At 39.4% G+C, this 15,816-nt stretch overlaps 1 protein-coding gene across 21 annotated transcripts in view; it reads right to left on the reverse strand.

Moving 5' to 3' along the window:
• The window catches only part of LOC141573360 (uncharacterized), a 149,377-nt gene that overhangs the window by 66,955 nt on the left and 66,606 nt on the right, over positions 1–15,816 (reverse strand). The window contains exon 19 of one of the 21 annotated variants that reach the window (XM_074341451.1): positions 2,007–2,751. The exons of the other annotated variants lie outside the window; for them this stretch is intronic. The gene's annotated coding sequence lies outside the window, so the exon portion shown is untranslated. Of the gene's footprint in view, positions 1–2,006; positions 2,752–15,816 lie in introns of those variants that run through there. 21 annotated transcript variants of the gene reach the window in all.

Here is a 15,816-nt window from a genome sequence, read left to right on the forward strand (position 1 = left end):
CCTCACATGTATTAACGAGAAATGGAAACCCATAAAATGCCAATAACCTTGCTGGATACACCGTCCAAATTGCAAAGTTACAGTTTGACAACTGGCCATCTCGGCTCCCTGGGATTCATTCTTGGAGAACCTTAAAAACCACTCCTCTGTCCTCAAGAAGTGCTTTCTAATTGTCCGATCTTTGGCTCAGGGATACAGCACGTTCAAGTGAACTTCAATGTCTGCACAGATTTGACTGTCTTTCTCCAGGTTCACTTGTCCATTCTGAAGAGCCCTGAGTTAAGTCCATCCTCCGTAAGATCTATTCCCTCCAGTGACTACTCATTGAGCCTGCAATTAAAAGTCAACTGAGCAAGGCTGTCTGTCCTCAGCTAAAAAGTTCACCCACCCTTCACTGCTTTCTTAATCTCCTCTCCTGGCTAATTGCAACAGACTAACACCTCCCTCTACCAAGCTCCCCAACTATGTCAGTTTTTCTCCCCAAAGAGAAAGTAAGGTCCATAAATGAGGAGTCAACTCCATAGTTACCTCTGAATTCCTAGCATATAGTAATGTCAATAAACAGAAATATGATTGTGGCTTCTTTCCTTTAAAACATTTCCGGTTATTTGAATGAGACCTTGGAAGAGAGGTGTTTGCCGTCCAGTATCTTGATCCACAAGACTCTGGAGGCCTTTTTCGGAATGGCTGTTCACTGATCCATTCAAAACACAGCTTCTCATTCCAGGAGTAGCTGTGCTTCTCTGCCAGGAGTTTGTGGTCACTCTCATGCCAGAACAGCTTTAAACTATATCCTTACTTTGAATTTGTTATTTTTCCCCTCTTCCAACAAAATTGGCTTTCCCTACTGTCTTGCCTTGAGGAAATTTTTTTCCCTAGTTCACCCTTTAGTAAACCATGCTTCTCGGAATGGGCTTGGCCTTACATATGATCAGTCATCCAACTCCCAGTGTGAGAGGCTTCGGGCTCACCACCTGCCCTACTGTCAAGGCAACTGAAACTCAGTACAGGAGCCAACAGGCACCCCAGGGCTTCTAAGGCTCATGTATCACCCAGAATCCCTGCTTTCTGGTTTGTCTTGGCTTCTGAGGATTTCCTCTCACTTTCTTGACAATTAGCTGTGCAGCTTGAAAGATGAGGAAGGAAGGTTTTATTTCTTAATCCGCATTTTAAGAAACTTGTGTAATGAAGGTTTTCACAAGTTTCTACAACCCTCCATTGCCGAGACAGAAAACACACTAGATATTTTCTAAGTTTAGCTATCATGTGTATTTTATCTTTTGTTTTCTTAACTGCAAACAGACATCTTTTAATTAAAAAACTTTAAGGCCCCAAATAGGATAGAGAAAGGGCATACAAAATTAAAGGGCAAAGACAGAAAAATGATAAATACTCTACAAGGTTAATATAATACTTACACTGTGGATCAGATCAGCAATTCTCAGTAACAGCTAACTGAAATATGACCATGAGGTAAAACGTCTCTCTTGTCAGGAGTTGGCTAACAGAAAATAGAATTAAATCAACAAACTAAAATTCTAAGTCTGGCGAGGTACAGAAGTCTACCAGCATAATGTGTCGTCTTCTGGAACGGAGGGAGGCTCACCAGCTCTTTACTGTGGAGCCTGAGCCCAGGGGAGGTCGGTGAAGTGAGCTCTGTAAGTACCCAATTAGCAAAGTGGGTGATGAATAAAGAGACATGAGCTTTGATGACAGAGATGATACTACTATTCACTTGTCCTGTAAAGTATGCCTTCACGTTCAGTGATCAATACCTCGGCGTCCTCAGGGATTAAGATTATAGGAAAATTCACAGCCTGGGTCCAAACCTCCTCTTTGAGCTCGTGACTCTGCACTTAGATGTCTCAAGGGCAACTCCAACTCCACCTGCAAAGAGCTGACTTCACGGTGCTCCTCCCATAGCCGTCCTGCCCAGGGCCCCTGGTTGGGAGGCAAGGTCTCTCTGCCTCTCCCAGCTCAGGCCCATCACTCACAGATGTGACTGGACTCCTCCTTCAGGGCCCAGATTTCCTCAGTCACCGAGTCCCAACACCCACACCTGTCCTACCAGATACTCACTGGCACTCACTCAGCACTGACACTGTGCTGGGTACCATGCTGCACACTGTGCACACGTTATCTCACTGGATCGCCACAGCAGTCCTGGGAGGTCGGTACATCACTGCTTTTATTGATTAGATAAATTGTTTCACTTCCTTGAGTGAATCATCCAAAGTGACACGGCTACTGAGCCACAAAACTGGGACTGAAAACCACTTGAAAATTCTCCACTCCTACACCTGGCAGCCACCCAATCTGACTCATCACATCACCTCCTGCTGAGCCTTCTAAATGTTTCTAAGCATTCTACAAGACAAAAGTGATCTACGAGAGCACCCCTCTCCCCTAGTTAAAATCTGTCAATGACTGTCCACTGCCCTTAGGAGAAAGCCCCACCGGGCCTGAGCACAGCCCAACGGCCCGGCATCCGCGTTCCCTCCGCGGCCTCGCCGCCTCACCCACCACGCAGCTCTACACTGGCTGTGTCCAGGACAGGGATGCTGACTCCGTACAACCCGGGGCTCGTCTCAATCGAACAATGATCACCTTCTTCAGTGTCCACCGTCTTCACTGCTGACTCTCAGAAAAATGATTTCTCAGGATGAATCAATATCTTTTTCCTTACAACTTCCCGTCATTGATTATGAGCTCCCCCCAAAAGAGAGAAGACTTAATTCTCAGTCTCCTTATCTGTAAAGTGAGAATAACAAGGAAATATGTGAAGTTTTAAGAGAAATAATATTCATGTGAGGCTGAGGGACAATTCCCAACATACAGTAAGCACTCAATATGTGCTTACTTATTATTAATAAGAATATAACGCATTCCAGCAACCTTAACTCAATATTTTATGGCTATGTCCAACAGACTACAGACACACTGTTGGACGAACCGCTTTGAGCAGATCAGCACAAGCATACTGGGAAAGGTAAGCCCTGACTCCGGTTACAGCTGCAGCCACCCAGCACTACGGGGCGGGGCAGTTTCTCAGACTATTACATGTTGCTTGAGCATTTGTCATTAATGAATAAAGACAGGTGTTCTTTATTCAAAGCTCCTGAAACATAAATCTTCAAAGATTGATGCAAATTAGATTTCAAGTACAACACTCTCTCTAGAAATTATTTGATAATAGTCTTAGCTCCTCTGCACATCAAAAGGGCATGTTCTTAATGTATCTGACTACACCGAAAGTGTTGTTTAAAAGAAATTAAGATGAAGCCATCCTAAATAAGCTCTCAGTATCATCTGCACAAAGCCCCAACCAAGGGTCTCATTTCTCACTTCCACATAGTTTTTCAGCTAGCTTAACCTGGGTCTTTGTTTCTTATAACACGGGGGTGGGAAGAGTTGTGGATAGATTTATGTAGCAAATAAAAACCTAGGGTATTTGCTGCATAGAAATCCTAGAAATAAACAAATTGATATATAGTCCTACCCTCAAGAAGCTCAGCCTTTCCATTTACAACAGCATTAAAAATAAAGTGAGAGGTACATTTAACAAAAATTTACAAGATTTGTACATTGAATATTTTGAAGTATCACCAAAAAATTTTAAAAGATCTACATATATGGAAGACATCCCATGTTGATGGAATGGTAGACAATATTGCTAAAAATGTTAGACTCCCCAAAGTGATTTACAAATTCAGTGGAATCCCTATCAAAATTCCAGCTGACTTCTTTGCAAAAATTGAAAAACTTATCCCAAATTTCATATGGAAGTGCAAGGGGCCCAGGACAGCCAAAACAATCTTGAAGAAGCAGAGCAAAGTGGGAGGACTCACTTTAAAGGGTACTAAAAAGCTATAGAACTAAGTCAGTATGGTACTGGCATAAGTTAGGGTAAATAAATCTATAAGACACAATAAAATCCCAGGGGGAAAAATCTTACATTTACAGTCAGTTTTCCACAAGGGTGCCAACAACACCCCATGGAAAGAATAGTCTATTCAACAAATGGTGCAGGGAAAGCTGGGTATCTGCAGGCAAAGAATGAATCTGGAATCTGGACCCCCATATTTTATATTACAAATAAAGTTAATTCAAAATGGATCACAGACAGAAATGTAAAAAATAAATGTACAAACTTTTTAAAGGAAGATACAGTATAAATCTTTGTGGTCCTAGGATAGGCTTTGGTTTCCTAGATACAATACCAGGAGTACCAGTGATAGAAGAAAAAAGCAGATAAACTGGACTTCATCTAAATTAAACCTTTTTCTTATAAAGGACATCATCAAGAAAGTGAAATGGCAGTGGTAGGGGGTATCTCAAGTGATAGAGTGCGTGCTTAGCAAGAAAAATAAAATAAATCAATACATCTAATTACCTCCCCTATAAAGAATTTTTTTTTTAATGTTTAAAAATCTAAAGCGAAAAGACAATCTGCAGAATAGGAGAAAAATTTTGCAAAGCATGTATCTAATAAGAGAGTTATATCCAGGATATATAACAAATGCTTACACCTGAACAATACATAGAAAATCGACCCAATTTTTAAATTTTCCAAGGATTTAAAAAAATACACAAATGGCCAAAAAGCATATGAAAAGAAGCTCAGCATCAGTAGACAAATCAAAATGAAAATGAGATCTTATTTTACACCCACCAGGATGGTTATAATCAAAACATGCACAATAACAAGTGTTGTTCAGGAGGCAGAGATACCTCATATGCGGCCAGTGGAAAGGGACAATGGTGCAGCTTCTTTGGAGAAGTCTGTTGTTTCCTCAAAAGGTTAGAAATATATGGCTCAGCAATTTCACTCCTACATGTAGAGTCATCCCTTAGTATCCTCGGGGGGTTGGTTTCAGGAACTCCCCATCCTGGATTCCATAATCCAAGGATGTTCGAGTCCCTTTACAATCAGCCATCTGGATCCATGAAGTGGAAACTACAGATATGGCGGGCCAACTGTACAGCCAACAGAATGAAAACATATTCTGACAAAAACTTGCACATCAATATTCATGGCAGTATCATTCAGAGTAGCCAAAGGTTACAAACAATATCCATCCATCAATGAACGGATAAACAAAATTACCAAGAATAGTCCCACAAACTTTTGGTCATTTAATCTTTGACAAAGGAAGTGAGAACATACAATGGAGTAAAGACAGCCTCTTCAGAAAATGGTGTAGGGAAAACTGGACAGCTGCATGTAAATCAATGAAGTTAGACTACTCCCTCACAGCATACACAAAAATAAATTCAAAATGGCTTAAAGACTTAAACATGTAGACAAGACACTATAAAACTCTTAGAAGAAAACATAGGCAAAACATCTGACATACATCTCAGCAATGATCTCCTAGAGCAGTCTACTCAAACAATAGAAATACAAGCAAAAATATACAAGTGGGATGTAATTAAACTTACAAGCTTTTTCACAGCAAAGGAAACAGTAAGCAAAACAAAAAGACAACCTATGGAATGGGAGAAAATATTTGCAATAAATGAGACTGACAAGGGCATAATTCCCAGGATATATAAACAGCTTTTACACTTCATAAGAAAGAAAAACAAACAACTCAATCCAAAAATGGGCAGAAGACCTAAAGAAACTTTTCTCCAATGAAGACATACAAATGGCCGATAGGCACATGAAAAAGTGCTCAATATCGTTATCAGAGAAATGCAAATCAAAACTGCAATCAAATATCACATCTCGCCAGTCCGAATAGCCATCATTCAGAAGTTCACAAACAATAAATGCTGGAGAGGCTACGGAGAATTGGGAACCCTCCTACACTGTGGTGGGAATGCAGTTTGGTGGAGCCATTGTGGAAAACAGTATAGAGGTTCCTCAAAAGACAAAAAATTGACCTCCCATATGACCCAGCAATCCCACTCCTAGGCACATATCCAGAAGGAACCCTAATTCAAAAATACACCTACACCCCAATGTTCACAGCAGCACTATTTACAATAGCAAGACATTGAAACAACCTAAATGTCCACTGATAGATGACTGGATAAAGAGGTTGTAGTATATTTGTACAACAGACTACTATTCACCCATAAAAAAATAATAAAGTAATGCCATTTGCAGCAACATGAATGGACCTGGAGAATGTCATACTAAGTGAAGTAACCCAGAAAGAGGGAGAAAAATACCATATGAGATCGCTCACATATGGAATCTAAAAAAAAAAAAAAAAACCCAAAAAAAACCAAACAAACAAAAAGATAAACTTATCTACAGAACAGAAACAGACACAGAGACACAGAAACCAAACTATGGTTACCTGAGGGGAGAGGGTGTGGGAAGGAATAAATTGGGAGTTCAAGATTTGCAGATAGTATGTATAGAGTAAACAGCAAGTTTATACTGTATAGCACAGGAGAATATATTTCGTATCTTATAGTAACTTATATTGAAAAAGAATATGAAAATGAATACAGGTATGTTCCTATGTAAATGAAGTGTTGTGCTGTACACAAGAAACTGATGCAACATTATAAACTGACTAGAATTCAATGAAAATATTTTTAAGTAGACAAAAAACGAAAAAAAAAAGATATTATCAAATCAGAAGAATAAATTACTGATTGAGGGTACAACATGGATGGACCTTGAAAGTTTATACTAAAGTAAGCCAGACACAAAAGGGCAAATAGTGCCCTTTTAGGTGAACTGTCTCTAAGCGTTTATTGTACTATTCCAGTACATTTTCTGGAGGTTTGAACTCTATCAAAATCAAAATAAAATGTATTATTCATTAAAAACATAAAATGATTCCTCACAGGAGGGCTTTAATTATTAAATGCAGAAATGCATGTAAAGCTCCTGGAACAACAATTTGCATGTCCACAGACAGTCACTGTTGTCACTGCCACTCAGAGGGTGGTGCCAGCGCTGATGAGGGCTGCTTCCACACGCTCCCCTGCAGAGAGGAGTGAGGGCCTGGGCTCTGACAGGAAGGGTGACCATGAACATGTGTTAGACAGAGCCACTCCCCAGACTCTGCGTTACCCAGCTTTCTTATACAAACTGCTCCATCTAACATAAACACGCTACAGGGATGAATCTTACAACACAGGGAATATAGCCAATGTTTTACAATAACTATAAATGGAACATAAAAATAAAAATTGTGCAACTATTGTACACCTGAAACTTATATCATATTGTAAATCAGCTATACCTTTATAAAAACTTAAAAAATAATTTAAAAATTTTATCACTTTAGTATTCAATTCGGTTTTTAAGTAACTACTAAACAGCTTAGAAAGTATAAAATATTTAAGTGTGATAAGTTTGTTTACATATTTATTTACTTTCAGCCTCCTGCTAAAAGAGAAATTAAACAATTTTTTTAAACACAGCTTAACAACCATAACAACAAACAGACAAAAGTGAGAGTGAAGACAAAATGGAGATTGAATACTTAAATGAAACCAGGGGAAGGTAAAGTCATAAAAATGAATGCCATGAAGTTAGGGTAAGTGTTAAAGGCCGACTAGAAATTCAGCTGTAAGATTCTTGGCAGCTAAAGCAAAAAGTAAAAGATGATGGGGCGGGTGGTAGAGCTCAGTGGTAGAGCGTGTCCTTAGCGTGCCCGGGGTCCTGGGTTCAAGTGCCAGGGCCTCCACGAACAGATAAATACACCTAATTACCTACCCCCTAAAGAGCCCCCAAAAAAAGAAAAAGAGAAACTTGTTTCCTAAAAAAACCTGATATTAAATTTAGATTAAATACTTAAAAAAAAAAAAAAGAAAAATAGAAACAAATGAGTGACACAAGCGATAATGCCCGTGAGATAAATCTGCAGTGTCTGCTGGCAGGTCCCCATGTCCCACGTGGGAAAATCTGAAACATCCTTCTCACCACTCAGAGTCATCCTCAGCCCACACCACCCCTCCCCCTTTTAAATGCAGGAGCACGAGTAGGGCCCGGCCTTTGCTCTCTCTGTGTCATCAGAGTGAGACAGGATGGAAGGGGGCAGAGCACACCCATTCAAGGAAGGCCACAACAATTAACATCAAAATGGTGAAGGATTCAATCCCCAATAGGCCTTTAGGCTCAAGATGAAGAGATAAAACTTCTTCTAGCAAAGCTTGAGCTTCATTATACACCCATTGTAATACTAACATGGTGAATAACATGCCCCAAGGCACCATGGCCATCCCAAGGCTAGCCACAAAAGGTCACAGGGTAGGAAATGGCTAACTCCCTGGGAATCCCAGCCCCTTGCCCTTAGGCTACACAGTCTACTTATTAGCATATGAAACAACCAAGCCGAAGAAAATGAGCAACACAGCGCCACCTCGCGGTCACCACTCTCTCTCCCTCTTCCGAGAAGGCCCACTCTCTGTCTGTGGAGTGTGTACCTACTTTTAATCTGAGCACCCGAACCCCACAACTCGTGGCCTTTCTCTTGCCTTTCAATGTGTCTCTGTGAATAAATCTACCATTACTCAACAGTGGCTTGCTCTTGAAATCTTTCCTGCATGAAGCCAAGGACCCACGTATGGTGGGGCACATTCCAGGGGCTCAACCAAAGCCTGGGACACAGCCCTTCTCATGCCACACATCTGTTTTCTTGTATCAACAGGACTGGGATATGAAGGGAGTTCTGAGGCCCCAGCCAAGGGAGAGAAGCAGCCCCCAGGGCTCAAAATGGCGGGCAGCCCCTCCCCCAGCAGGGGCCCTGAGGTCGGCCCTGTTCTCTGTGGTTCCCTGTTGTGCTGACCCCCTAGCCAGACAGCGTCCTCCTAGGCCTGTATCCACAAAACCCTTCTCTCCAAAATTCAAGCACATCATGTCACAGTCCTCTTATTCAACCAGGAAGTTTTCAGCGCACTTTTTCCTTCCCTAGTAAAGAATCTATCTGTTCTCCCTCCCATCCCACCACTTCTTTCTTTGTGAGAACTCTGTACTCCTCACATACTATCCTGAACGCAGCTGCCTTGCTAGCTGGGACCGAGATGCTTCAGTCTCACACAGCCTGAGCCCTTTCACTTTCCCCTTTCTACCTTAAAAAGCCTTTCCTGAGTCTCCCACCCCTCTGATTCTGAACTTCACAAAGTGCTGAGGTTGCAGTCACTGTGTGCATACCTCCCAGGTTTTGGCTAGTTTTCCTTCGAAAGATCTTCACTAAGGAGCTGCATCAAGAAGTTTAAAGAGGCTATTCTTACATCTGAGCTGAGGAGCCTGCATAAAATTTAAATGGCTTTGAAGAGAGAATTAACCAGGGACAGAGAGGCCGCAGGTCCTAGTCAACAGTGTCATGAGGCAAAATGTTCTTCAAAGGCTCAGAGTGGCTTCTGAACACGGAGTTGGCAGGGAGGAGATGCCAGGCAGTGAGTGGGGTGAGTGACACTGGGTACGCTTCCCCAGCTGGGGAAGAATTGGATTTTGTTCTAGTTTTCCAAACAATTTCTGACTACCTTTTTCTCTTATTGTCACATACCATTTCCTACGAATTAAGAAAAATCAATGTCAGTCATTTGCGCCACTTGGTAGAAGCTACACGATGCCATTTACAGGGCTGGGATATAACAGCCACACCAATCTAGGTTGAAAGACCAGTGGGGGTATTTCCAAGGTAATCACGGGCATGCAACAAACTCCCCAGCTTCAATTACCTCATCTCAAATGTGAGGCCAATAAAACTACCAAGCAAAGTGCGTGATGATTATGGCCGACATCTGTTTACTAGGTAAGTGCCCGTAAGTGCTGCCGCTGAATGGGGAATGAGTATGATCAACGAGGCCAAGTCAACCTGGTCACACGCGCCCTGCCTTCCTGCGTTGGTGCAGGACCGGAGTTTGTTTAGCTGAGATGAACGCCCCCAGAGCAGCTCCGAAGGGAAATCTCCCAGCTCTGCGTGGCGAGGCGTGTTCCTTTCCTTCTCAGAGCTGATCACACTTTGCAGTCGTCTGTTTTTACATTTATCCCCTTAGTACCTGCCTCCCCTCCGGAGTTTTGCTTAAGCAGCACAGGTCCAGGTTTGTGTTGCTGCCTACTGGATATTCTGGGCTGGGAGACAGGTGACCCCACGTCTGGCTCTGGGGCTGAACGGAGAGGGCAGAAGGCCCAGGGGCCCATGCTGAACCGAGGCCCCAGCACCCAAAATTATGGTCTGACTTTAGGCAAATTACACAGTCTTCTTTACCCTGAGATTCCTCATCTGTCCATGAAAATAACTGCCCATGGCGTATAGAGTTTCAAGCATTAAAGGAAATCACCAAATTCACAACCTATTCAAGGGGCTACCAGTACATCCTCAACAGGCACATGCTACCTTTACGGCTGTGACACACGCTAAGCGGGGCGGACAGACACAGTGAACACTGCTAAGTGCCTGTTTGTTAAGTGTTTCATGAGTGTTATAATACTGTTCACAACTTACAACAAACCCAGGAAGAAACGAATATTATAATGCACATTTCACAGTTTCACCAACAGATTAAGGGAGGTTACACTCTAGTCCAAGGCCCTTTGGTGAGGAAATGGCGATTTAAACCTGTATCTGAGCCCAGGCCTTGGCTACATCTCTCTCCAAACCACCTGTCCAATATACAAGTTTGCACAGGCCAGCTCTTAAATGCAATGTGTGCCACCGTTTGTCAATGTTTGTTAATTACCATAAACTGCTCTCAGAAACCGCTACAGAAAAGACAGGTGTACCCACATCCCTGCCAACAAAGTAGAGGAATTCTGCCTTGCCTTCTGTAATGTGCAGAAACCATTCCCTACACCACCAAATTCAAATGTATGCTTCATCCGTGTTTATGTTTGCACACGGAATATTAAAGTAGAAGGTACCTGCAGTAATTCTATCTCGGTTCCTTTCCAAGTTTCCAGATTATCCACAATCAGTCTGTGAATGAAAATACTACAATGTGAATGAAAATACTGCAACCATGTCAGTAAACAAATAATGCTGAAACCAAATCATCAGCGGCTGCTGCCATCCCCCAGCGAGGACAGTCCTGAAGGCCAGCCTCTACGGCCACTCACAACAGTGCCCTCTGAACAGAATGAGAATAAGAAAAGACAGGATACTTGCCCTAGATAGCTAGGTGCTTGTCTAAAGAATGAATGCAGTGAGCCCACGTGATACATAGAAAATCACTAAACTCTTTAACTTGACATACCTGACTTTCTTTAGATAACAAACAATGTTTTATTGTTCCAACTACCTGGTCTTTGTTGTAAAGCTCCTATATATCCTAACTCCTCCCCAACCTCTTCGGAGCAGTCCCTCAGAGCGATCTGAGAGGCTGTCATCCCGGCTCGAGTCCTCCCGGCAAATAAAACATAACTCTTAACTTTTAGGCTGCACATGTATTTCAGTCAACAGTTTTGGACACCATGAAGGGACCCAGAGCAGACTTTCTCCACCTGAACTCTCCGAGTATCCGGAGCCTTGGTACCAGCAGTGGCCCTTTGTGCCCATCCACCTCCTCGGGAAGTCCAGATGAATTTGGGTGAGTCTATCTTGGTTCTCGGATCTCCCATATTGGGTGATAATCCTGAGTTTTATTTGGCGGTGTATCCAGGTACCTGGCCCTCCAGTTGAAAGATACTGGGGGGGAAAAACCCACCCAGTGGAGACATACTGGGTGGGGCCTGGTTGAAAGATAACGGGAAACACCCATCTTTAGGAGACGTCCAAGGTGGGGCTGGTTGAAAGATACCAGGAAAATACCCAGTGGAGACATCCGGAGTGGGTCCATGTTGAAAGACACTGGGGTCAGGACTGAGTGGTTAGGTAAGAGGCTGGTCTAATGTTTTCCTCAATTTGGTTACCTCCATTGAATTTTTCAGAATAAAAGTAAAACTCTTATGAGGAACCTTTCAACTCCAAAAATGGGACCCCCTTCCTGGCTCGTAACAGTTTTCTCGGATGACTGAGAAACTTGCAGGAGTGGTATAGGCAAAGACTTCATGCCATAGAGTTGTCCCTGCGGGAAAACCTACTAGCAATTTTATTCTGACATCCCTACCTTAGAATGGGGAATAGAACTTTCAAAAAAAAAAAAAAAAAAAAAAAAAAAAGAAAGAAAGAAAGAAAGGAAGAAAGAAAAGGAAAAAAAGATAAAGAAATGACATATTGCCAGACTCCAACTAATACCCCAGCCAGGTTTATATACATACAAAACTTACAAATTTAATTTGGAATTAAAAAAAAAATCTCACTCTTAAAGTAACTAACCAGGCCTGATAAAAACATTTTTTGGAATTCTGGACTTATAAAAATCAAAACCCTTTTAGGGGGAACTTGGATTTCTCTTCCTGTGTCCTTGAAATATAAACGTTTTATCTTTCGCTGGGTGTTTTATGTGTGTGTATGTATGTATATATGTGTTTCCTTTTTGTTTTTAATGGAAAATTTGGACTCTGCCATGCAAAAGGTACAAGTATTGTGTACATATGGTGGCCACACAAATAAATTGGGATTCTCAACAATCTTTTGTACCAATTTTCAGGCATTTTGCCATCTTAACCTTTGTTGCATCAGTCTGGACCATGAACTGCTTTACCTTTTGGAGAGTAAACTTTTGAATTTTATTTAGGCAGCACCCCTACTCTCATTTGGAAAAGCCTCTTCATCTTATTCGTTTAAAATCACTATATATATATAAATTGATGGCCATATGATGGATCCCTTAATTTAGAAAACTTTTAAATTGGTAAAAGTTGAAAGAGCTCTCATTATAAACAGCCGTTTTATTGGTACCTATTAAAATCAAGTTTAAAGGTAGAAAATGTATCTAATGGTTAATCTAAGAACTTATTTTAAAAAAACTGGTTTAAAAAGCTACATTTATGTTTTTCCTTTCCCATTAATGGTTTTAGAGATGTTAATAAAATCTTAGAATAATTAATGTTAATTAGGTTGCGTAACTGGAAAAAAGAATGCAAAAATGTCGAAAGATTTTTTTCTTAACGGAAAAAAAAAAAAAAGATAAGGGGCTTATCCAAAATGGGTAAATTTTTTTGATGGTTATTTTGAATGAGATAAATAAAATGGACATTGTTGGATTTAGAGACAAGATTTTAATACTACACTACGTAAAGTTAAAAAAAAAAAGTGGCCAAACAGATAACCTCCTGCCCCCCAAAATTAAAGTTCAAACAATTCCGTTTTATTTACCCCAGTTTAAAATGTATGTATTTATAGGGATAGATACATATAATATATTTAGACTGTGATATTTGATCAATGACTGGGGCAACAGACCAATTAATCAAATTAAAAGTTGAGAAGGGCCTAAGTTCTTTGGCTAAAACTTGGGTATCCCAGAGACTTTTCTATAAAATTAGATACAGTGAAAAAAAAAAAAAAAGAAAGAAAAGAAAAGAAGAAAAATGCTTCTGGCATTCCTTCTAGAAATAAAAATTATTGATTAAACCTAATAAATATTAAAATTAAAGGTATTAGAGTTAATAAAATTGAGATAAAAGTTTGTAAAATTGGTATGTTTAAATGGGCTTTATATAAACTTTTTGCTTAATTATGTTGTGGGATAGATACTTTTCAATGGAAAAACGCTTCCTGTTCTTGGTATTACAAGGCTTGGCACATTTCTGTCCCTCAGAAAATATTAATTGAACAAAATAAAGGAAAGCAATAGAGTTACATGAGCCGTCCAATATAATGTAAAACTAAAAACTAATATTCAGTGGCTAATAGAAAAATATAATAAGAGGTTTACCCTGGGTTTAACTTATAACTCAAGGAAAAGAGACCTTACTAAATGCCTTATGCAAGCTTTGGAAGACAAGATAAATTGAACCTTAAAGTTTTAAAACATGGAATTCTTTGTTTACAGCTCTTCTCATTGATACAAAAAAGCCAAATAAGGAGATAAAATTGGGCCTGCATGACAGAGCAGTTCTCTGGGGAACTGCAAGTGTCTGTCATTGTCTTGCAGATCAGAAATGTATACACAGCAAACAGTGACCTAGGACTGAGCCTAATTAGCTCAATGAGATAAAACTTAAGGCCAAAGAAATTTTTGGCATTTTAGAACCCAGAACTCTGATGGGTCCGTCAGACTTTGTCAAGAAATCTTAAATGTCCTTTTCATAAATAGTAAGCCTTAGTGATTTGAGCAAGCAAATTAAGTTTACTCCAACTATTATTATACCTATCTTATAAGTAAGTTTTAAAGTGAAGCTATGAGATCTCTAGCTTTGGTCTGTTTATAAGCCTGAGTACACATTATAGATGTGAGATATTTCTACTGCTAAAAAAAAAAAAACAAAGTCAAAGAGCTCTGCTTAATTGACGTAAAAAGTAATAGCTTACAAATTAAGTATTGTAAAAATAAAAACTGACTAAGTTGACCTTCAGGTTCACGTGAACTGGTAAATATTCAATATTAAGATAACACTTGGTATTGTTTAGTTTAAGTATGTTCTAATTAATATAGACATCTTTAAAGTCATCAATATTAAGTATAAAACCTTTACTGTACCTAGGTTTAATGAAAGTCAAATAAGATCCTGATATATCTGTTACAGATTTGTCAAAAAAATAATAGTAATGTGGTGTGATAAAATTTGAAGTAAATTAAATGCAAATGAGAAGAGAGTTTTGGGTAAATATTTAAAAATATATATTTAAAATGTATGCTTAAAATAATCTCTAAAAGTTTGGTATCTAAATTCTAGAGTTGTGCTAAATTAAGTTAAATGATAGGATTTTATTTAATAGCTATACCATTTTCAGATAAAATAAGATTGAAATATGAATTACTTAACATATGACTTCCTCTTACAGAGAAACTAAAGGTGTTTAGAAATATTAATAAATGCTTGGTGCCACTCTGAAATAGTCTCTATTATTAAGGGAAAGGTCTCAGTATCCTAGGAAGGTAAGATAAATGTGTAAAGGAAGATATAAGGAATGGAATTATATTTTGTTAATGAAAAATAGTGACTTTGTCCTGAATCTGGTTACTTCTGAATGGAAGAAAAAATAAGGGACACACTAATACGAGTATAGAAAGCTGGGGAAGGCTTGTGGAAGAGGAACCCTAAGGAAAGAGTTTTTTACGTGGTCAGAATTGGCTAAGTTTAGAATCAATTTGGGCAAAGTAAATGAATCTTAGAAGTAAGCTGGTACAAGACTAGATTTGGTTTTCTCTCTGTTAAGGGGACAAAATTTTCTTAAAATATTAATCCACCTTCAGTAACAAATTGTAAAGCTTCTTATGCGACTTAAGTGATCTGTTGTGCCTTTAACTTTGAAATATTTTCTTCTTAATGAGTAAGTACTACTTTACAGTGATCTATACGTTTATCTGACCAAGTGTTTTGAAAACTTTTAACAAGCTCCCCAAATATCAATTTCTCATTAAAATTCTTTTAGTCTCCAGTTAACTATGGGATGCTACAAAGGGTCCCTGAAACATCTCAAAGAGAGATTTTAAAGTAGTAAGTTTCATTTGGCATGTTAACTAACATGGGAAGTATTGTCAAATGAATAATAAATCTTCCTAGGTTATATTGTATGAGAAAATATTATTAATATAGATATTCTAGAAATTATATGGACTCCCTAACATTCTGGTATATCTGAAATGTTACCAGTCATAATTCTGGTTATTGTGACCAGGTTTCTTTATAGATTACAGTGTAATGTTGTTTAACCATGCTGTTAATTCTGTTGTCATTTATAGGCAGGTAATTGTTTTCTTCTGATGATTTTGCAAAATACTCTCTCTTCAAGGAGATTTACTGATTTCTAATAAATTTCAAACTATAGCACTGAAATAAACTGGGTAAGAAAT

This window comes from Camelus bactrianus, chromosome 15 (genome assembly GCF_048773025.1).
Source record: "Camelus bactrianus isolate YW-2024 breed Bactrian camel chromosome 15, ASM4877302v1, whole genome shotgun sequence".
In the NCBI taxonomy this organism is placed as follows: domain Eukaryota; kingdom Metazoa; phylum Chordata; class Mammalia; order Artiodactyla; family Camelidae; genus Camelus; species Camelus bactrianus.